The sequence below is a fragment of the Prionailurus viverrinus genome, chromosome D3, assembly GCF_022837055.1.
Source record: "Prionailurus viverrinus isolate Anna chromosome D3, UM_Priviv_1.0, whole genome shotgun sequence".
In the NCBI taxonomy this organism is placed as follows: Eukaryota; Metazoa; Chordata; class Mammalia; order Carnivora; family Felidae; genus Prionailurus; species Prionailurus viverrinus.
Genome location: NC_062572.1, coordinates 31,497,722 through 31,515,740, shown reverse-complemented (window position 1 = coordinate 31,515,740; position 18,019 = coordinate 31,497,722).

Below are 18,019 nucleotides of genomic sequence, written 5' to 3'. Positions count from 1 at the left end.
CTCTCAGAAAGGTCTGCAGCCCAGGCAGGTCCTCCAGCCAACATGCTTCATTTTCATTCCCTGTATTCTCTCCCAGCCCCCAGCAGTCGGGGCCCACGGGTCACCACCTGGAGCTCCGGTTCCGTCGGCCCTCAGGGCTGCTTTAGGGCATGAAAATGGCTGGGGAGGCCTGTCCCAGGCCTCAGATCACTGGGCTGAAGGGGATACTGGAGATCATCCTCACCGCTGGGCAGGAACACCCTTCCCCACTCTTCCCCGTGTCTCCAGGACCGCGTTTCTGACCACCCCCAGCCCTGCCGGCCTCTGCCCCCACCAGTCCGCACTGCGACAGCCCCCAAGACGGCACTTCTCGAGGACAGAGACCTTGGGTCATGTTTCTTTGGTGTCAGAGCCTGGTACTTCCTTAGTGGGTGTCTGTTAAACACTTACAGAATGAATCAACCAGGTGTGCCCAGAGTCCCAGCAGGATTACACACTGTCACAGCCTCAAAGACCACATATAACAGAGATGCTTGTGCTGTGTGTGCGTGCAGGTGATGCGCACAAAACACGTGCTCAAAAACACAGACACGTCACACCCTCAAGTCAGCAGATCTGTGCCCCTGGCACCTAGCCTGGGCCCTGGCACTTGGCTGAATAACAGCTGACCGAATGAATTGGTTCTCTGGGCTAGGTATATGGGGGAGACGGAAATCGGATCCTCACCCAGGATCAAGGCTCAGCTGTGATTCCAAAGACCATTTGCACGAGGTCGAACTTGACTACATTGTAGGAGGACTCCCTGGAAAGGCACTTCGGGGCCGGAGTCGGAGACGGTAAGGAAGGCAGTCAACAGTGCTACGCACCCACCTGGGCACCCGGATGGAGGTGAAGCAAATAGCCCTAGGGCCACCTCTGGCTGGGAGGGGCAGAGGGCAGCCTGGGGTGGGGTGGGGTGGCTTTCCAAGTGGAGGTGGGAAAGTGAAGGCCCTGAGGCCTAACCCACACGACAGGAAGGACAGCAGAGGTTTGAATGGCATTCTGGGTGTGCTACATCCCAGTAGCCACAGGTCTGGACTCTCGCTGACCCAAATTCCGAGAAAGAGAGACACACAGGCTAAGCTGTCTGCCCCAGGCGCGCCTGTTCTGGGGGATGGGCCCGGGGCCAGGGTCCCTCTGGAAGCCACTCACACATGGTGACCCCAGAGTCTCATGAATGGGGAGCTGGCTGTTTTCCTTAGACCTCTCTCCTTTCCATGGTAACTTCATTTTTCTGGCATAACGGTTTCACCTACAACCTAGGAAATGTGAAAATCAAAGCGGAAGAAGGCTAATATCGCCCACCATCCCCGGGGCTAACATTTAGGCCTAAGTTCTCACAGGTTTTTTTCCCCCTGTGCACCTTCTTGCTGGAATGAGCTATCGATGTGCATTTCCTGCCAGCTTTAGGAGAGCAAGCATTTTCTCTAAGGAGCTTTGTCCTCCACATGGGAAGACAGAGTGCAGACCTGAGCCCTGGGGACTTTGCTCACCTGGGCTTCTTCCCATCTCCCCCAGACCTGACCTGGATCCTGCAGACAAATGCTCCAGCTGGGGACCGGAGTGGGGGAGGGGTATGGCCACATAGCCCTGGGCTCTCCTTTTACAAGCCACAAAGGGACTACCACCCACTCCTCAGGGTGCTCTAGGTCAGTCCCAAGCACCTCGGGCCTTCAACATTCCCTCTGTGAAATGGGCATGTTTGGCTAGCTATCTGGCCTCAAGTCTCCCCAACTGGTCTCCTCTCTGGGCTGCAGGGAGGGTCGCCTGAACTGGGCTGCACCTTACAGCTGCTTTCCCTGCCCACTCCACTGGCATCTCAGACCAGGCCCTCAAGTTTCTCAGCCTGGGAAGTCATCCATTATGGGTCTCGGTCAACCAGAATCCTGGAGACTGCCTCTGGCCACCCTCCTTCGTTCAGACTCCCATCTGGGCTGCTGCTTCTGGGAAGTTCTCAGCCTGCTAGGAGAGGGCAACTAGAGGGCAGACCCTGACGAGGCCCCAGTGTCAGCACAGAATCTGGCCTCCTGCCTTGGCCTTCACCCTGCCCCTCCCAGGGGATTCCTCCTTCAGCAGGAGCCAAAGTCTAGAGCCAAACCGGCTCTAAATTCAGAAAGCAACGGAGTAATTAGGGTGTGTGAATGATTATTTCCAACTTTATTTCTTTAGATAAAACGAAAGTAAGTGGGCCAACAGGGGAATTTCTACTTGGGGCGGTGCAAGAAAAAGTATTTTGGGACCCCGTTAACTTCCTGGGTTACAGGCAGGGCTGTGGGCCCATGTCAGCCCCACTCTAGACCACAGGAGGGTGGTCCACAGCCCTTCTGCCATGCCTGCTTTCAGCCCCGCCCAAAGCCTCACTTCCCCTTCCCTTCTGGCAGGTGTGGCTAAGCAGGGTGCCTGTGACCAGCCCTCCATGGTGTGAGGCTGCCCTCTGGAGAGTCGGTCTCTTCCCACAGGGATAGAAAGGAAGGAGGAATGGGTAAAAGAACAGGGATGCTCCCTGGGGCTGAAAGTCAGTCACTCATTCATTTTCATTCATTCATTCATTCGAGCTCCTATAGGATAGGGAACTCAAGGCCTAGTGGAACACGCCACAGCAAACACACTGAATAAAGAGAAGTGGTGCTCTGCCCAGCCCACAGCAAGGAGCCTCCCTGCACAACGAACGGATGCTCAAGCCGAGAGGCAAAGGATGGGTGATTGTTAACAAGACAGAGCCTCCATTCCCCCATCTACAAAAGGCATTATCACGGTACCTCTATCACAGGTTGCTGTACAGATGCAATGTTAGCTACTAATATTTTTACGGGCAGGCAGGGTGCACACTAGAGGGGCTGTAAGGCCAGAGAAACAGCAGAAGGGGAGAAGGGTCTGTGGGATTTGGGGTGGAGGAAGCTTTTGAAGGGTGACAGAGTTTCAGGGCACATAGGAAGAGGTGGGTGGAACAGACATTCAGGCAGAGCGGACAGCATAAACAAGGGAATAGAATCTTATGTTTGAGACCCATCTGGACCATTTCTCAGAGCTCTGTCAGGTTAATGCTTGGGATCCAGCTAGGTCATTCTGTGCAGACAGCCCAAACCAGGCCAAGGTCAAGAGGATCCAGAGCAGAAGTGACGCAGGGTCAGAGGTGCAGAGGTTCCCAGGAAGGGAGGACACCAGTCCTCCTTCCCCTCTGCCCTCCATCTCACCACGAGTTACTTATTCAGAGTGGTCTCGTCCTGGCCTCAGCCTGTCTGATGCCTCCCTCTCTCAGCTACAGTATGGCCTGGCAACTCTCCAAGTCTTTGGAGCCTTCTCTCCTTATTCAACCATCATTTATTAAGCACCTGCTGAATGCCTGGGTGCTAAAGCTGGCATGGACCAGCTCCCACTGCGAGATGGTGAAGCTGTTGGTAGCCTCAAATGGGCCTTGCCGGAAGATTTACACCATGGAAACGTGCCAACGCTGTTGATCAGGCACCTTTTCCTCCCAGAGGGCCTGTTGCCAGCACACCATTGCCCCCTGCCCAAGCAACGGACACAGAAAGGCAGGCCCCCACCTATAGGGACTCACACACACAAAAAAGACGATAGCCTACTGGAACAGGCTGTGTAGTCTTCCAGGAGGCAGGAGTGAACTGGGAGACCCATTCTGGAAAATGGGGCGTAAATGCCCACTAGAAACTGAACCGAGCTGTTCAAATAACACTAGTGTGCTTCGTTCCCATTTTAGAGGCAAGGAAACAGAGGCACAGAGAGGCAGAGTCACCAGTCCACGTTCACACAGTAAGAAGTGGCAGAGTTGAGATTTAAACCTGGGCCATTGGATCTGGAGTCCTTGCTTTTCACTTCTGCCCTTGACTGTCCCATGGTGCAATTATTGCAACTCCCAACCCCCCACCTCCCCACCCCTGCCCCCCCCCCCACCCCTAAGCAGCCAGCACAGTGCTGCGCAAGACCATGGAGACCCGACTGGCTTTGCTACCCAACTACATTCTATTCTCCTGGGGCTAAGGTCTGTGTCTTCTCCACCCGGCTGCCCATGACAGTGCCCCTCACAAGAAGATATTGTGTTTGTTGGTCTCAGTGTCTGAAGACCCTTCTGGAAAGGAGCCCTGGTCCCCCATGTGCAGGGCTAGGGCTAAGAGGGAGGGGTGCATCGTGCAGCATGGAGAACAAAGAGGCTTTGGCCTTGGGGAACACAGCAGGGTCCGTTGAATGCCATGGCTAACGTGCCCATAGGGGCACAAGGAGGACCTCCCCGCCCCGGCCACCGCCCACTGCTTCTCTCTTCTTCCAGAATAGCATGATCACACGGACTTGCAGTGCCCCCAGCCCCTGGCTTCCCCGGGTCACATCCAGCCCTCACAAGATCCTCATCGCCACCAGGTAAAGTGAGCCTGGCTCACCAGCTGACATCAACGCCCCCGTTTTCCAGGTACACAAACCTGGTGTCAGGAGGTTGTCTCCCGACAATGCTGTTTCACCGAGGTGAGTATGCGGCACGTTCGGTGTAAGCCACCATGGTTTTCAAACACCTCTTAATAAAGCAAGAGATTGGAAGATGGAGTCCCCACAGCAGTGTTGACTATATGGTACTTTCCGCATAGGTCCCTCATAGTTTTCAAACATTTTACCTTAGTGAAACCAGATATTAGTTGAAAGATGGTTTCACCACACCTTTGTTTCACACAGTTAGTCGAGTGTGTGGCACTTAGCGCTCAGGTTTCTCTTAGGTTTCAAACACTTCTAATGTAGGTAGTTGAAAGACAGCTTCCACACAGGGTGGTTTCACAGAGGTGAGAATATGGCACTATCCTCATAGACCCAGCCAGCATGGCTTTTCAAACACTTGTAACTTGGTAAGTCCAGATGTTAGTTGAAGGACAGTTTCCCCACCATGTTGTTTCACAGAGTTGAGTGTGTGACACATTCTCATCGCCCTAACCACACAGGTTTGCAACCACTTCTAGTGAAACCAGATGTTAGGAGAAAGAAGGTTTTTCTCCCACTGTCTTGTTTCACAGAGCTTAGTATATGGCACTTTTGGTGTAGACTCCGCATCATTTTCAAGCGCACCTAATTTAGTGAACTAAGATGTTAGTTGAAGGACGGTGTCCCCAAAGTGTTGGTTGACACATTTGAGTGTAAACTTTCCGTGTAGGTTCCGCATAGGTTTTCAAATACGTCTAAAAGTGATGCCGGATGTTATTTGAAAGATGGGTTCACCACACTGGTGTTTTACAGAGTGGAGCAGAGGGCACTTTCTGGGTAGAACCGAATAAGTTTTCAAACACATCTAACACATCTAAGTGGCACTTTCGATGCAGGCTTTGCATGGGTTTTCAAACACACTTTGACTTTGTGAAACAAGATGTTAGTTGGACGGTAGTTTCATCACACTGATATTCACACTTTTGCGTTTATGACTCTTCAGGGTTAGGCCTCTCAAAGGATTTCAAACACTTCTACAAAAACCAGATGGTAGTTGAAAAATGATTTCCCCAACTGGGTAGTTTCACAGAGTTGAGTGTATGCCACTATTCCCATAGGCCCCGCATGTGTTTTCAAACACTTGAAACTTAGTGAAACCAGATATTAGTTGAAAGATCCTTTCACCACACTGATATTCACAGTCTTGAGGCTGTGGCACTTCAGGGTTAAGCCTCTCATAGGATTTCAACACTTTTAACTCCAGGAAACCAGATGGTAGTTGAAGGACAGTTTCCTCACTGTGTTTTTTCACAGAGTTGAGTACATGGCCCTTTGGGGGGGTCAGCCCTGCATAGTGTTCAAACACCTTTAGGGAAACAGGATGTTAGTTGGAAGGTGGTTTCTCCACAGTATTCCCTCCCAATGTCGAGTATATGTCAGTTTCCCCGTGGTTCCCCGCAAAGTTTTCAAGCGATTCTCTGTTAGTGATGCAAAATGGTAGCTTCAAAGATGGTTTCCGCAACACCCAGGTTGACAGAGTTGAGTATATTATATATGGCACTTGCCTCCTGGGTCCCGCATGGTTTTTCAAACGTTTCCACCTTAGGGAAATGAGATGTTGGTTGAAAGACCATTTCAACCACAGTTGTTTCACAGAGTCGAGTATACGACACTTTCTGCAGAAGGCCCAATAAGTTTTCCAACACTTCTAACAGTGAAACAAGATGTTAGTTCAAAGATGGATTCTCCACGGTGTTGTTGGACAGAGTTGAGCATATGGCACCTTCTGCATAGGCCCTGTGTTGGTTTTCCAACAACTCTAACTGAAAGGTGATTTTGGTTGAAAGATGGTTTCCCCACAATGTTATTTCCCAGAGCTGAGTGTACAGCACTTTCGGCGTAGGCCCCTCATTGGTTTTCAAATAATTGTAACCTAGTGAAACTTGATGTTAAGTGAAGGATCGTTGCCCTAAAGAGCTGCTTGATAAAGTTGAGTATACGGAACTCTCCACCTGGGCTCCGCAAAGGTTTTCAAACACTTCTAACAGGGAAATGAGATGTTAGTTCAAAGATGTGTTTTCCCCACACTGCTTCACAGAACTGAGTACATGGCACTTTCCGCATATGCAGAAAAGGGTTTTCAAACACTTCTAACTTCGTGAAACCTTATGTTAGTTGAAAGATGTTTCTCCACCCTGTTGTTTCACAAAGTTGAGTAGATGGCAACCCTTTCATAGTTCCCCGCATGGCTTTTCAAGCACTTCTAAGTGAAACAAGATGTTAGTTGAAAGATGGATTCCCCGAAGTGTTGTCTGACAGAGTTGATTATATGGCACGATCTGTGTAGGCCCTGCATTGGTTATCACATACTTCTAACCTAGTAAACAGAGTTGAGTACATGGTATTTTCTGTGTGGACCCCGCATGGGTTTTCTAACAATTCTCATTTATTGAAACCAGATATTTGCTGAAAGACTTGTTTCACCACAGTCTTTTCTCACAGAGTTGAGTGTATGCATTTCCACATAAGCCCCGCAGAGGTTTTCAAACACTTCACGTTTACTGAAATAAGATGTTAGTTGACGGGTGGGTTCCCCACAGTGTTTCATACACTTCAGAATATGGCACTTTCGGTTTAGTCCCCACGTGGGTTTTCAACTCTATCTTAGTGTAACATGATGTTGGTAGAAGGCACCACCACACTGGTGTTTCACAGGCAGTTTCGGTGTGGGCCCCACGAGCGTTTTCAAACACTTCCAACTTCGTTGAACCAGGTGTCATTTTGAAAATTGGTTTGTCTGCAATGATGTTTCACAAAGTGAGTAAAGGCCGCTTTCGTTATACTTCTATGTCTAGGATCTCAACGCTTGCGTCTAACTTGAACATGTTGTTCATTGAAAGATGTTTCTGCACAGTCATTTGGTACAACGTTGGGCGTGTGGCACTTTCCATAAAAACGCCATTTTTCAAGACGCATCTTGTTCCACTGAGATGTGTTTGAAAACCTATGAGGGAAACTATGAGGAAATGGCATATACTCGACACTGACTTTCAACTCACATACACATCTTCACTAAGATGAAACTGTTTGAAAACCTATGCAGAGCTTACGCTGACCATGCCATACATCAACTCTGGGAAACAGTTTACTGAACCATCATTCAGCTAACCTCTCGTTTCACAATGTTGAGAGAGTTTGAAAACCCACGCGGGACCTACAGGGAAAGTGGTGTATACTCAACTGTATGAAACAACACTGTGGGGGGAATTGATCTTTCACCCACCATCTGGTTTCACTAAGAGTTGTTTGAAAAGCAAGTCGGGAACTATGCAGAAAGTGCCTTATACTCAAATCAGTGAAACAACAATGTGGGGAACCATCTTTCAACAAACCTTCGGTTTCACCAACTTAGAAGTGGTGGGAAACTTACGCGGGGTACTCCGAGAGACGTACCATACACAACTCGGTGAAACCACGCTGTGGTGACATCGTCTTTCAACTACCATCTGACCCCACTAATTTAGGAATGTTTGAAAACCCATGCTGACAACTATGCGGAAAGTGCCATTACACAACTCTGTGAAACAACATTGTGGGATAACTATCTCTCAATTAGCAACTTGTTTCCCTAAGTTAGAAGAGTTTCAAACATGTGCTGGGAACTATGTGGAAAGCGACATGGACTGGACTCAGTGAAAAAATACTGTAAGAGAAACCATCTTGCAAGTTACATAAGGTTTCACTCTGTTAGAAGTGTTTGAAAACCTATGCGAGGCTTATGCATAAAGTGTCATATATCCAACTCGGGCAAATAACACTGTGGGGCAACAACCATCTTTCAACCATCATCTTGTTTCACCACGTTAAAGTGTCTAAAAACTCACGCAGGGGCACTTTTGTGCTCACTTTTGTGTCCAGGAAAGAGTTGTCTGATGGAAACATCTATCAACTACCATCTGGTTTCCGTAAATTAGTGTGTTTGAAAACCGCAGCGGGGCCCACATCAAATGTGCCATATACACGACTGTATGAAACATTGTGGGGAAACCATCTTTCAGCTAACAGCTCGTTTCACTACGGGACAAGTGTTTGAAAACCCATGCAGGGCCTAGGTGGAAGAAGCCGTATACTCAACTCTGAAACAACACTGTGAGGTAACCATCTTACAATTAACACCTTGTTTCCCCAAGGGAGAAGAGTTTGGAAACATGCACGCGTCCTACACGGAAAGAGCCATATACTCATACTCATAAACACTGTGGGGGAAACCATCTTTCAAGTATCGCCTTGTTTCATTAAGTTACAGGAGTTTGAAGACCCCTGTGGGGCCCAAGGGAAAAGTGCCTTATACCTAACTTTGCAAAACAAGACTGAAGGGAAACACCTTTCAACTAGTATCTCTTTGTCACAAAGTCAGAGGTCACAAACCCATGCCCGGCCGATGCGGATGGCTCTATATAGTCTGTGAAACAACCCTTTGTGAAACCTCTTTCAATTCACATCTTTTTTCACTGTTACAGTGTTGTAAAACCCATGCAGTGTTTATGCGGAAATTGCCATAAACGTAACAGTGAAAAAACAATGTGGTGAAAACTTCTTTAACTACCATCTCATTTCACAAAGTTGCAAGTGTTTGAAAACTTATGCAGGGCCTAGCAGGGAAAGTGCCATAAACTCAACTCAGTGAAACACTAGGGAAAACAATCTTTCATTTAACATCTGGTTTCACAAAATTACAAGTGTTTGAAAATACACGTGGGGCCTATAGGGATTGTGCCGTACACTCAACTCTGTGAAACGACCCTCTGGGGAAACCGTCGTTCCACTACCCCTGGCTGTCACTAAGGTAAAAGTGTTTGAAAACGTACGCGGGGCCTAGGCACGAAGTGCCATATACTCAACTCTGTGAAACATTACAGTGGTGAAACCATCTCTCAACTAACCTCAGGCTTCACTTAGAAGTGTTTGAAATCCCAGGCGGGGCATATAAGGGAAAGTGCCATTATACTCAACCCAGTGAAATAACACTTGGGGAAAACAATCTTTCACTCAACATCGGGTATCACTAAATTGCAAGTGTTGGAAAACGCCTGTGGGGCCTTGGGGGATAGCGCCATATGCTCAACTCTGTGAAAAAACACGGTGGCAAAACCAATTTTTGTTACACGAAGTCAGAATTGTTTGAGAACCCATGCGGGACTACACCAACACTGCCACGTACTCAACCGTGTGAAACAACAGTGTGGTGATTCTATCTTTAAACATACGTCTGGTTTCACTAAGGTAGCACTGTTTGAAAACGCTTGTAGGGGCTACAAAGAAATTGGCGTATATTCAACTCCATGTAACAAACACTATGGGGAAACAGTCTTTCAACTAAAATCTTGTTTCACTAAGGTAGAATTTTGAAAAAAAAACTTGCGGGGTTTATGCATTGACATTTTGTTCAATTCTCTCAAAAAGCACTTTTCAGAAACCATCTTTCAACTAACATCTCATTTCACTGTGAGAAGGGTTGGAAAACCTACGCGGGGCCTATAAGGAAAGGGCCATTGACTCCGTCAAACGACTCTGTGGTGACACCGACTTTCAAAAAACATCTAGTTTCATTAAGTTAGAAGTGTTGGAAACCCATACAGGGCTTCCACGGAGCGTGACATATACTCAGCTCTATAAAACACTGTGAGGAAACCATTTTCCAAGTAACATCTTCTTTCACTAAGTTAGAAGTGTTTGAAACACTTTGTGGGTCTTATGCATAAAGTGCCATAACCTCAACTCTGCCAAGTAGCCTTCTGGGGATACCGTCTTTCGACTAACATCTTGTTTTACCAAATTAGAATTGTTCAAAAATCTTTGTGGGGAATGATGCAGAAAGTGACCTTATACTTGACTGGAAAAATTCTCTTGAGAAACCGTCTTTCAACTCATATCTGGTTTCATTAATTTAGAAGTGTTTTAAAACACTGTATAGGGTCTATGGAGAAAGTGCCATATCCTCACCTCTGTCAAGCAACCCTGTGGTGAAACCATCATTCAACTAACATATGGTTCCACTAAGGTAAAATTTTTGAAACTATTTGCGAGAAATTATGAAGTGCCATATACTCAGTTGTGTTTGACAATACTGTGGAGAAACCATCTTTCAAATAATTTCTTTTTTCACGAAGTAAACCTATGCGGAAAACATAAGGGAATGGCACAGACACAGCACTGTGAAATAACATTGTGGGGGAACGTTCTTTCAACTAATCTCTTGTTTCACTAAGCGACTAGTGTCTGAAAACCCACGCGGGCAACTCTGACGCAAGTGCCATACACTCAACTCTGTGAAAACAGACTGTGGACAAACGGTCTTTCAACATCTTTCTTGAAGTAGGAAGTGACTGAAATTCTAGGCCTGAACGTATACTGACATTGCCACACACTCACCTCCTTGAAGGAACACCATGGAGAAACCATCTTTCAGCTAACGTCTCTTATTGAGTGGTGTGTGAAATCTTTTATAGGGAACCGAAATGACTTATACTTAATTCTGGAAAACACTATCACGAAAGATTCTTTCAGCCAAATTTTTGCTTTCACTGTTTCCACATGTGGAAAACTAATTGCTTTCACGAAGTTAGAAGTGTTCGAAAATCTAGACCTAAATATATAATGACAGCGACATCCTCTGAACTCTGAAATTAAACAATGGAGAATCTTGTTTCAACTAACGTCTGGTTTCTAATGAAGAGGTGTTGGAAGCCCTTTCTAGAGAACTATAAGGATCTTATATTTAATTCTGAAAAAAAAAAGTCTATCGAGAAACGGTCTTTCAACCAACTTTTCGTCTCACGTCTAAACGTGTTGAAAAACCTATCCTGAAAAATTATAAAGTGCCTTATAATCAACCCTGTGAGGTCACCTTCTGGAAGAATCATCTTTCAACTAATCCTTTGTTTCCTTCAGAAGTGCTTGATATCCTATGAGGACAGTGACATGTACTCGACTCTGTGAAAAAAACAGAGTGGAGAAACGTCCTTTAAATAACATCTCGGTTCACTCACTTAGAAGTGTTTGAAAATCTAGGCCTCAATGTCAAATGAGAGTGCTATAGGCTCAACTCGAATTAAAATCTTGTCGAGAAACTTTTGTCCTTTAACGTCTTGCTTCAAAGATAGAAGTGTTTGAAAACTTTTGCAGGGAACTCTAGGGAAAGGGTCACAATCTTAACTCTGTGAAAAAACACAACTAACTTCTTGTTCCACTTCCGTGAAATATTGTGGGAGAAACACTTTTCAACCAATTCCTTGTTGCACTAGGCAAAATGGTCTGAAAACTTATCCTGGCAACTAGGAGGAAAGTGTAGATACTCCAGTCTGTGAAAACGCCGTGAAGAAACGACCGAAGACAAATGCCATAGATGCAACAGTGTGAAGAAATCATTTTTACACTAACACCGTGTTTCATTGAGTTAGGAATGTTTGAAAACCTATGCAGGAAACATTGAGAAAAGTTCATTTACTCAACTTTATGAAAAAAAAAGCACTGTGGACAAACCAACTCTCAACTAACGTCGTTTTTCACGTAGTTGGAAGCGACTAAAAATCTAGGGCTAAATATATGACAGTGCCATACACTGAACTCCTTGAAGGAAAACCATGGAGAAAACATCTTTCAAATAAAGTCTGGGTTCAAATTGAGTGGTGTTTGAAACCCTTTACAGGGAACTCTAAGGAACGGACCTCGTGCTTAATTCGGAAAACACACTATGGAGAAAGTTTCTTCCAACCAACGTCTTTCACGAAGTTAGACGTGTTGGCAAAACTCTCCCAGCAACTATAAAGTGCCATCTACTCAATTCGATGAAAGACCATGGTGGAAAGGACCATCCTTCAACTAATTCCTTGTTTAACTAAGAAGTGTCTGAAAACCTAGGCGGGGAACTATGAAGACAGTGACCTAACCTCAACTCTGAAAAAACGTGGCGGGGAAGCCACCTTTCAACTAACTTCTTGTTTCGCTGAGTTAGAAGTCTTTGTGATGTAAGCGGCAAAATCTGAGGCCAGGGCCATATAATCAACTCTGTTTTACACACAACATTGTGCAGAAACCATTTTTAAACTAACATCGTGTTTCATTGAGAAGTGTTTGAAAACCTAAGCAGGGAACATTAGGAAAAGTTTCCTGTACTCAACTATGGAGGCGGTAGGAGGGGCAGGGGAACCCTTTGGAAAACACCATTTGTCAACTTCTTGTTCTAGTGAACAAGTGTGAAGTGTTAGAAAAACTATGCGGGAAGTGATATAGAAAGGGTCATAAACTCAACTCTGTGAAAGAACTCTGTTGGGAAGGCTTCCTTCACCAAACATCTTTCACGAAGTTAGGAAAGTTTGAAAATTAGGACTAGATGTATAATGTGAGTGCTATATGCTCAACTCTGAAACTAAACCGTCTTTCAGCTAAAGCTTTGTTTCAGAGTTAGAAATTTCTCAAAACCTTTACAGGGATCTATAAGGAAAGGACAATAAACTGAACTCTGAAAAAACACTGTGGAGAAAGCATCTTTCAACTAACCTCTTCTTTCCCCAACTGAGAAATGTTTGAAATCTAAGCCTAAAGGTATAATGACATTTACCATACTCTCAGCTCCATGGAAAAAACGTCTTTCGATTAAAATCTTGTTTCACTGCCTTAGAAGTGTTTGAAAACCTATGTGAGGAACTCTAAGAAGAAAGTGCCATATCCTCAACCCTGTGAAACAATGTTGAGAAACTGCCTCTCAACTAACATACCAAACTATCTTGTTTCACATACAACGCACTATAACCAATATTTAGCCAACACTCACCAAGGTCTTCTCACCAAGCACACTCCACACACATACCTCTTAACACACCACAAACACCCCACTTCAACCTCCCACAGTGCCTAGGAAACACATAAACACCAAACATCACACACAGATAAAACGTACCACAACATACCGCGAGTACCACACACATTCAAACCTCCCTTGTACAACACTTTTATACTGCTTAAAACTCGGACGGGACACACACTTCATATGTAAACGACACACACAGTTTCCATGTAACATACCCAATCCACTACAACACACGCTCAGAATATCCATCACACAGTGCAAATACCTCACAAACATCACACTACCTATTTAGCACACGTATTCCACAAACACACTTCACATACACCATGCACAAAAATTCACACCCCACACATACACCAGACACATGCTGCTTATAAACCACATGCGCACGCCCTTTCCATACACCACACGCGTAGCAAACACAACACCTCAATGCTCCGCATATAGCCTGCTACATTTCTTCTGCCCCTACCTGCCAATGGGATGGCAGGAAAGACATCAAAAGCCAGGGCTTTCCCTCTCTATTTGAGGGAAGAATAGAGGCCTCGTGATAGTGCTTTGGGTGTGGCCTGGACAGAAGGCCATGGCTGTTTACCAAAGGCCATGGCTGTTTCTAACTCTTGAGACAGTCAACTTGCTTAAAGATTGTATCAGTCACTTCACTCTCACCGGTCTCCCATTCCCATCTCTGTTGAAGACCTCTAGCACGCCAACTATCATTTTGAACCCCCTTTGCTCTACTTCCAAATGAATTTCTCTCTGGGCTCCATTCCAAGTGAGTCTCTCAGAGGAACAGCCTCTGCTTTCAAGTGGAGTGTGGTGAAGTCCTTGGGAGTGTGCAATGGCTTTTGTAAGAGGACCGCCCCTTCATCTGGCTTCAGAAGTATATGGACATCAAGAGGCCCGACTCATTGAAGATGCCCATTGGCGAATGTTGGTATGAATCCTGGGCCAGAGGTTGCAAGAGAGAGCTGGCCTCTTTTGTGGGTTGAGAGGAAATGAAGCGAGGCATCTCCTTTCAAGATTAATCCAATTCCCATTTGGAATGTCGAGCTTTGGTCCACTTCCTAGTCATTTTCTTCCTATGGCTGTCCTTCGAAATAAACTTTTGCTCACACATAGGGGCCACAGAACTCTCCTTCACTCAGCTGGCACCCTGGGGTAAGCCAGAAACTCCCACTCTGGCCCTGTGCCCAGTGAGGGCTTTTCGACTCTGCTATACCAAGGGATCAACGGCCTCTGACTGGAGGGTGCTTGGCCTGGTCTGGTAGACAAGGTGAAGGGGAGCTGTCTGGCTCCGCTCACCGGATTGAGTGGATTTCATTTTGAGCAGCAGCCAGCTTATACATGGGCAGTATGAACCAGGTGTGGGTCAGGATAAGAGCCCTTTCCTGAATAAGGAATAAAGTCTTTGTTCCGGACACCTGAGCAAGAGCCAGCAGCACCCAATAGCCACACCTCAAACACTGCTGCCTCCAAAAACCGAACGACAGAGATCCCGGAAGGGACAGACAAAGCTAGCAATCTCCAGCTCCTGAAGAAAGACTACGGGCGTCTTGATGGCAAGGTTCCTGTGTGTGGTCTTTCAGAGGGCTCCCTTTGCCTAAGCTGAGAGGCATCTCTTATTCCTGATACAACCAGGTTGATGGGGGACCGTCAGTCATTTCTGTCTCAACATTCTCCAAATGTCACCTCCGAGGAAGAACAAAGGTACACTGGGTCTCCTTGGACACAACTTGGCTCTCTGAGAAGAAATTAAGGTTTTATTTTCATCCAGTGTCTGAGATATACTGTAATCCTTCAAGATGGAGTCCGCCAGTGTCCACTTTATCGTGATGTAGGATTTGCTTTGGCCCCTGTCAATGTGTTATCAGAAATATGTGGCCAACCAAAACCCTAGTGTATGTGAAGGTGCCCAGGACAATGCTTGTGGGGAAGCCAATCCACCAGTTAGGGGCCTATCACACGTCCTTTGTGAGATGAGATAAAGAGAAGGCCGAAACCTCTTTCCTAGATTTCCACCAGGGCCCTTTGTTAATGCAGGACCACGATTGACTTCATAGGGATTCTGATCCAACTGCTGTTTTTCTAACTTGTTCTCACGTCACACACCAAGATCAAGGGGCTCTCCCTACCAAACAACGTCCAAAGATGGGAGTTGAGTTTCCAGGCCTTTCCTGAGTCAATGCAGAACTCTCAGAGTGGGGCACCTGACAGGACAGCTAGCACGAATGTCTCTGAGCCCTCGGTGCATAGCAGGCCTCTGTATCATGGGAATGGGTAGGCACATGAACCCTTGACCTTACTTCACTGAAATACCCTCATTTGGAAGAAAAGACAGACTGTGAATGTTCAGCTTGCTTCAGGCACTGACCAGCACACAAAAAGCCTTTTGAATACAAGATGCACCATAGCTTCGTTCAAACCTACCGATCATCACAGGGAAGCCATAGTCCTCATGACTGAGAATGCTACCCCTCTCTCTGGACACGATGTGAAGAATGCCAACAGAAGCCAAACTTCCCACTATTTCTTAAGGGATAATGTGGGCTTCTTGGTACAGGGCTGCAAGGGGCAATTTTTGAGGTACTCCTTGAGCCAAGCTGACAAAGGGTTCTTCTGATACCTGAGCAAGCCAGCGTGCTATCTTGTGCTGGGCAGATTATTCTAAGCTTTACCCAAATCTCAGCCTTGAGGAAGAACTTTGGCCCTCGGTTCATCACGTTTCATGACACTGCTTTAATTCTCCACCACGGTTCGTCTTGTGATTCCTTACAGATCCAGTCGCTCAGAGTCATAGCACCGACTTGTGACTTGTGACATAGGTTGAGCCAAAGGGGCCCTGGCATTTTGGTTTCAGGACTGCATGGGCTTCCGGGGTCCTAGGCCTTTAGAAGGGGTCCAGCCAAGAACTGTGTATGGGTGGTCGGCCAGATGCAATAGTGGGGGAGATGGCCTCCATGCCCAGGGAAAACCAAGTGTAACATGTCCCACCCAAACCGATCACATTCTCATTGGATGGAAATTTTGAACCCATATTGGTCCAGGTTAGAGCCTTTCTCTCTCCGTTATTGCTCTTCTGCCTGAGTCTTTGTCCAACCTTAGGAGCCACGGAGCAGGCACTCACTCGGCGGGCACCAAGGGGTGGGCTTCGGGTTGCCAATCAGTGACAGCCATGAGCATCGGCTATCCCAAAGGAGGAGCTCCTATCGCTGAGCTTGGTGAATGGCGGTTTGTAACAAGAGGTGAAGAAGTGAGCAAACTTGCTTCATTGCTCTGCCTGATGGAGGGGCCTTCCGCCTGAAAAGCAGACAGTTCACACAGGAGCAGGAGGTTCCAGAAGCTGGTCAGCACAGAAAGCGCCCTTTACAGGGAGAGGGCCCCAGTGCCCCTTTCCACACCGTCGGGGGAAGACCTGGGGGGCACCTGACTACACCAACTGTCACTGCTCACTCCATTCAGTGATGGGAAAAGGAAGGAAAGCAACGCCCAGGGCTCTCTACGCTCTTCTGAAGGAAGAAGGAAGCTTTTTTGCTGACACAGCTCCCAGGTGTGGACGCTACAGGCACTGTTGCTTAAGGCTTCTGGTGTGTCCTCTTCTTTCCTTAACCAGGTTGCCAGGAGCTGCTTCTGGACCCTTCTTTCTCCACATAATTCCCCTTACAAACTCTGAAGAGTTCTGACCCTCTTTCTCCACCTTTACACATCTTTGTTTTCTTGAAGAAGAAAAATTCTTCCCATCCGTTCAGTTGTCTCACGGTGATATCTTCTGCTTTTCACAAGGGAGTCTGATTCAGTCCTGGAAACTGTGGGAACGATTTTGGCCACAGAGTTCATTCCTCATCAATTCCTTGGGTTCCAGAAGTATGTGGTCACTCAGAGACCCAGGCTAATGGAAGGGTCCCCTCAGAGGGTGTTTTTTGTCAGTTGAGCAAGAGATTTGGGTACAGAGCTGGCCTTCTGGGCCAAAGAAGTAAGACAATTCCTTTCCAATTGGTTCCCAACTCCTGCTGTGTATGCCAAGCTTTGAACCCCCTTCTGCCCATTGCCTTCACCTTGCTGCATTTCCAAACTCTTTTTTCTTCCTTAGGAGCTATGGAGCTATCAGAAGCTCAGGTAGCTCAGTCGAGTATGCATCAAACTCCCACTCTGCTCCTGTGCTCAATGAGAGCCTTCAGACTCTGAACTAACAAAGGAAAAATGGTCTTTTATTCCCTGGAAGATTGGTGACTGGCCTGCTCTGGTATGGAGAGGGAAAGGGAGCCAGCTTGCTTCATTATCCTGGATGACTGTGTTGTGTTCCTTGTGAGAAGCAAACGCTTTGCCCATGAACAGTCCAGACAAGGCGAGGGTCAGCCCAGGGGAAGCCCTTTCCAAAAACAGGACACAATTTCCTTGTTTCACACTCCTAAGAGCCAGCAGAACTAAATACTTAGAGCTCAGAACTGTGGCCTCGATCAACTGATAGAACAGACATAGCCAGAAATCTCTGTCTCCTACAATCAGAATAGAGGGCACCCAGGTGTATTCCTTCAGAGGGCTCCCATTGCCTACTTCACAAGCACTGCTTATTTTGGCTACAACCAGGTTGGTAAGAGACTGTGCTGGGTACTTATTCTCAAAATTCTCCACATCCCATATGTGAGGAAGCACTCTGGCAGTCTGTGTCTCAAGCTCCACCACTTACCGTTGTCTTCAACAGTGGTGCTGCAT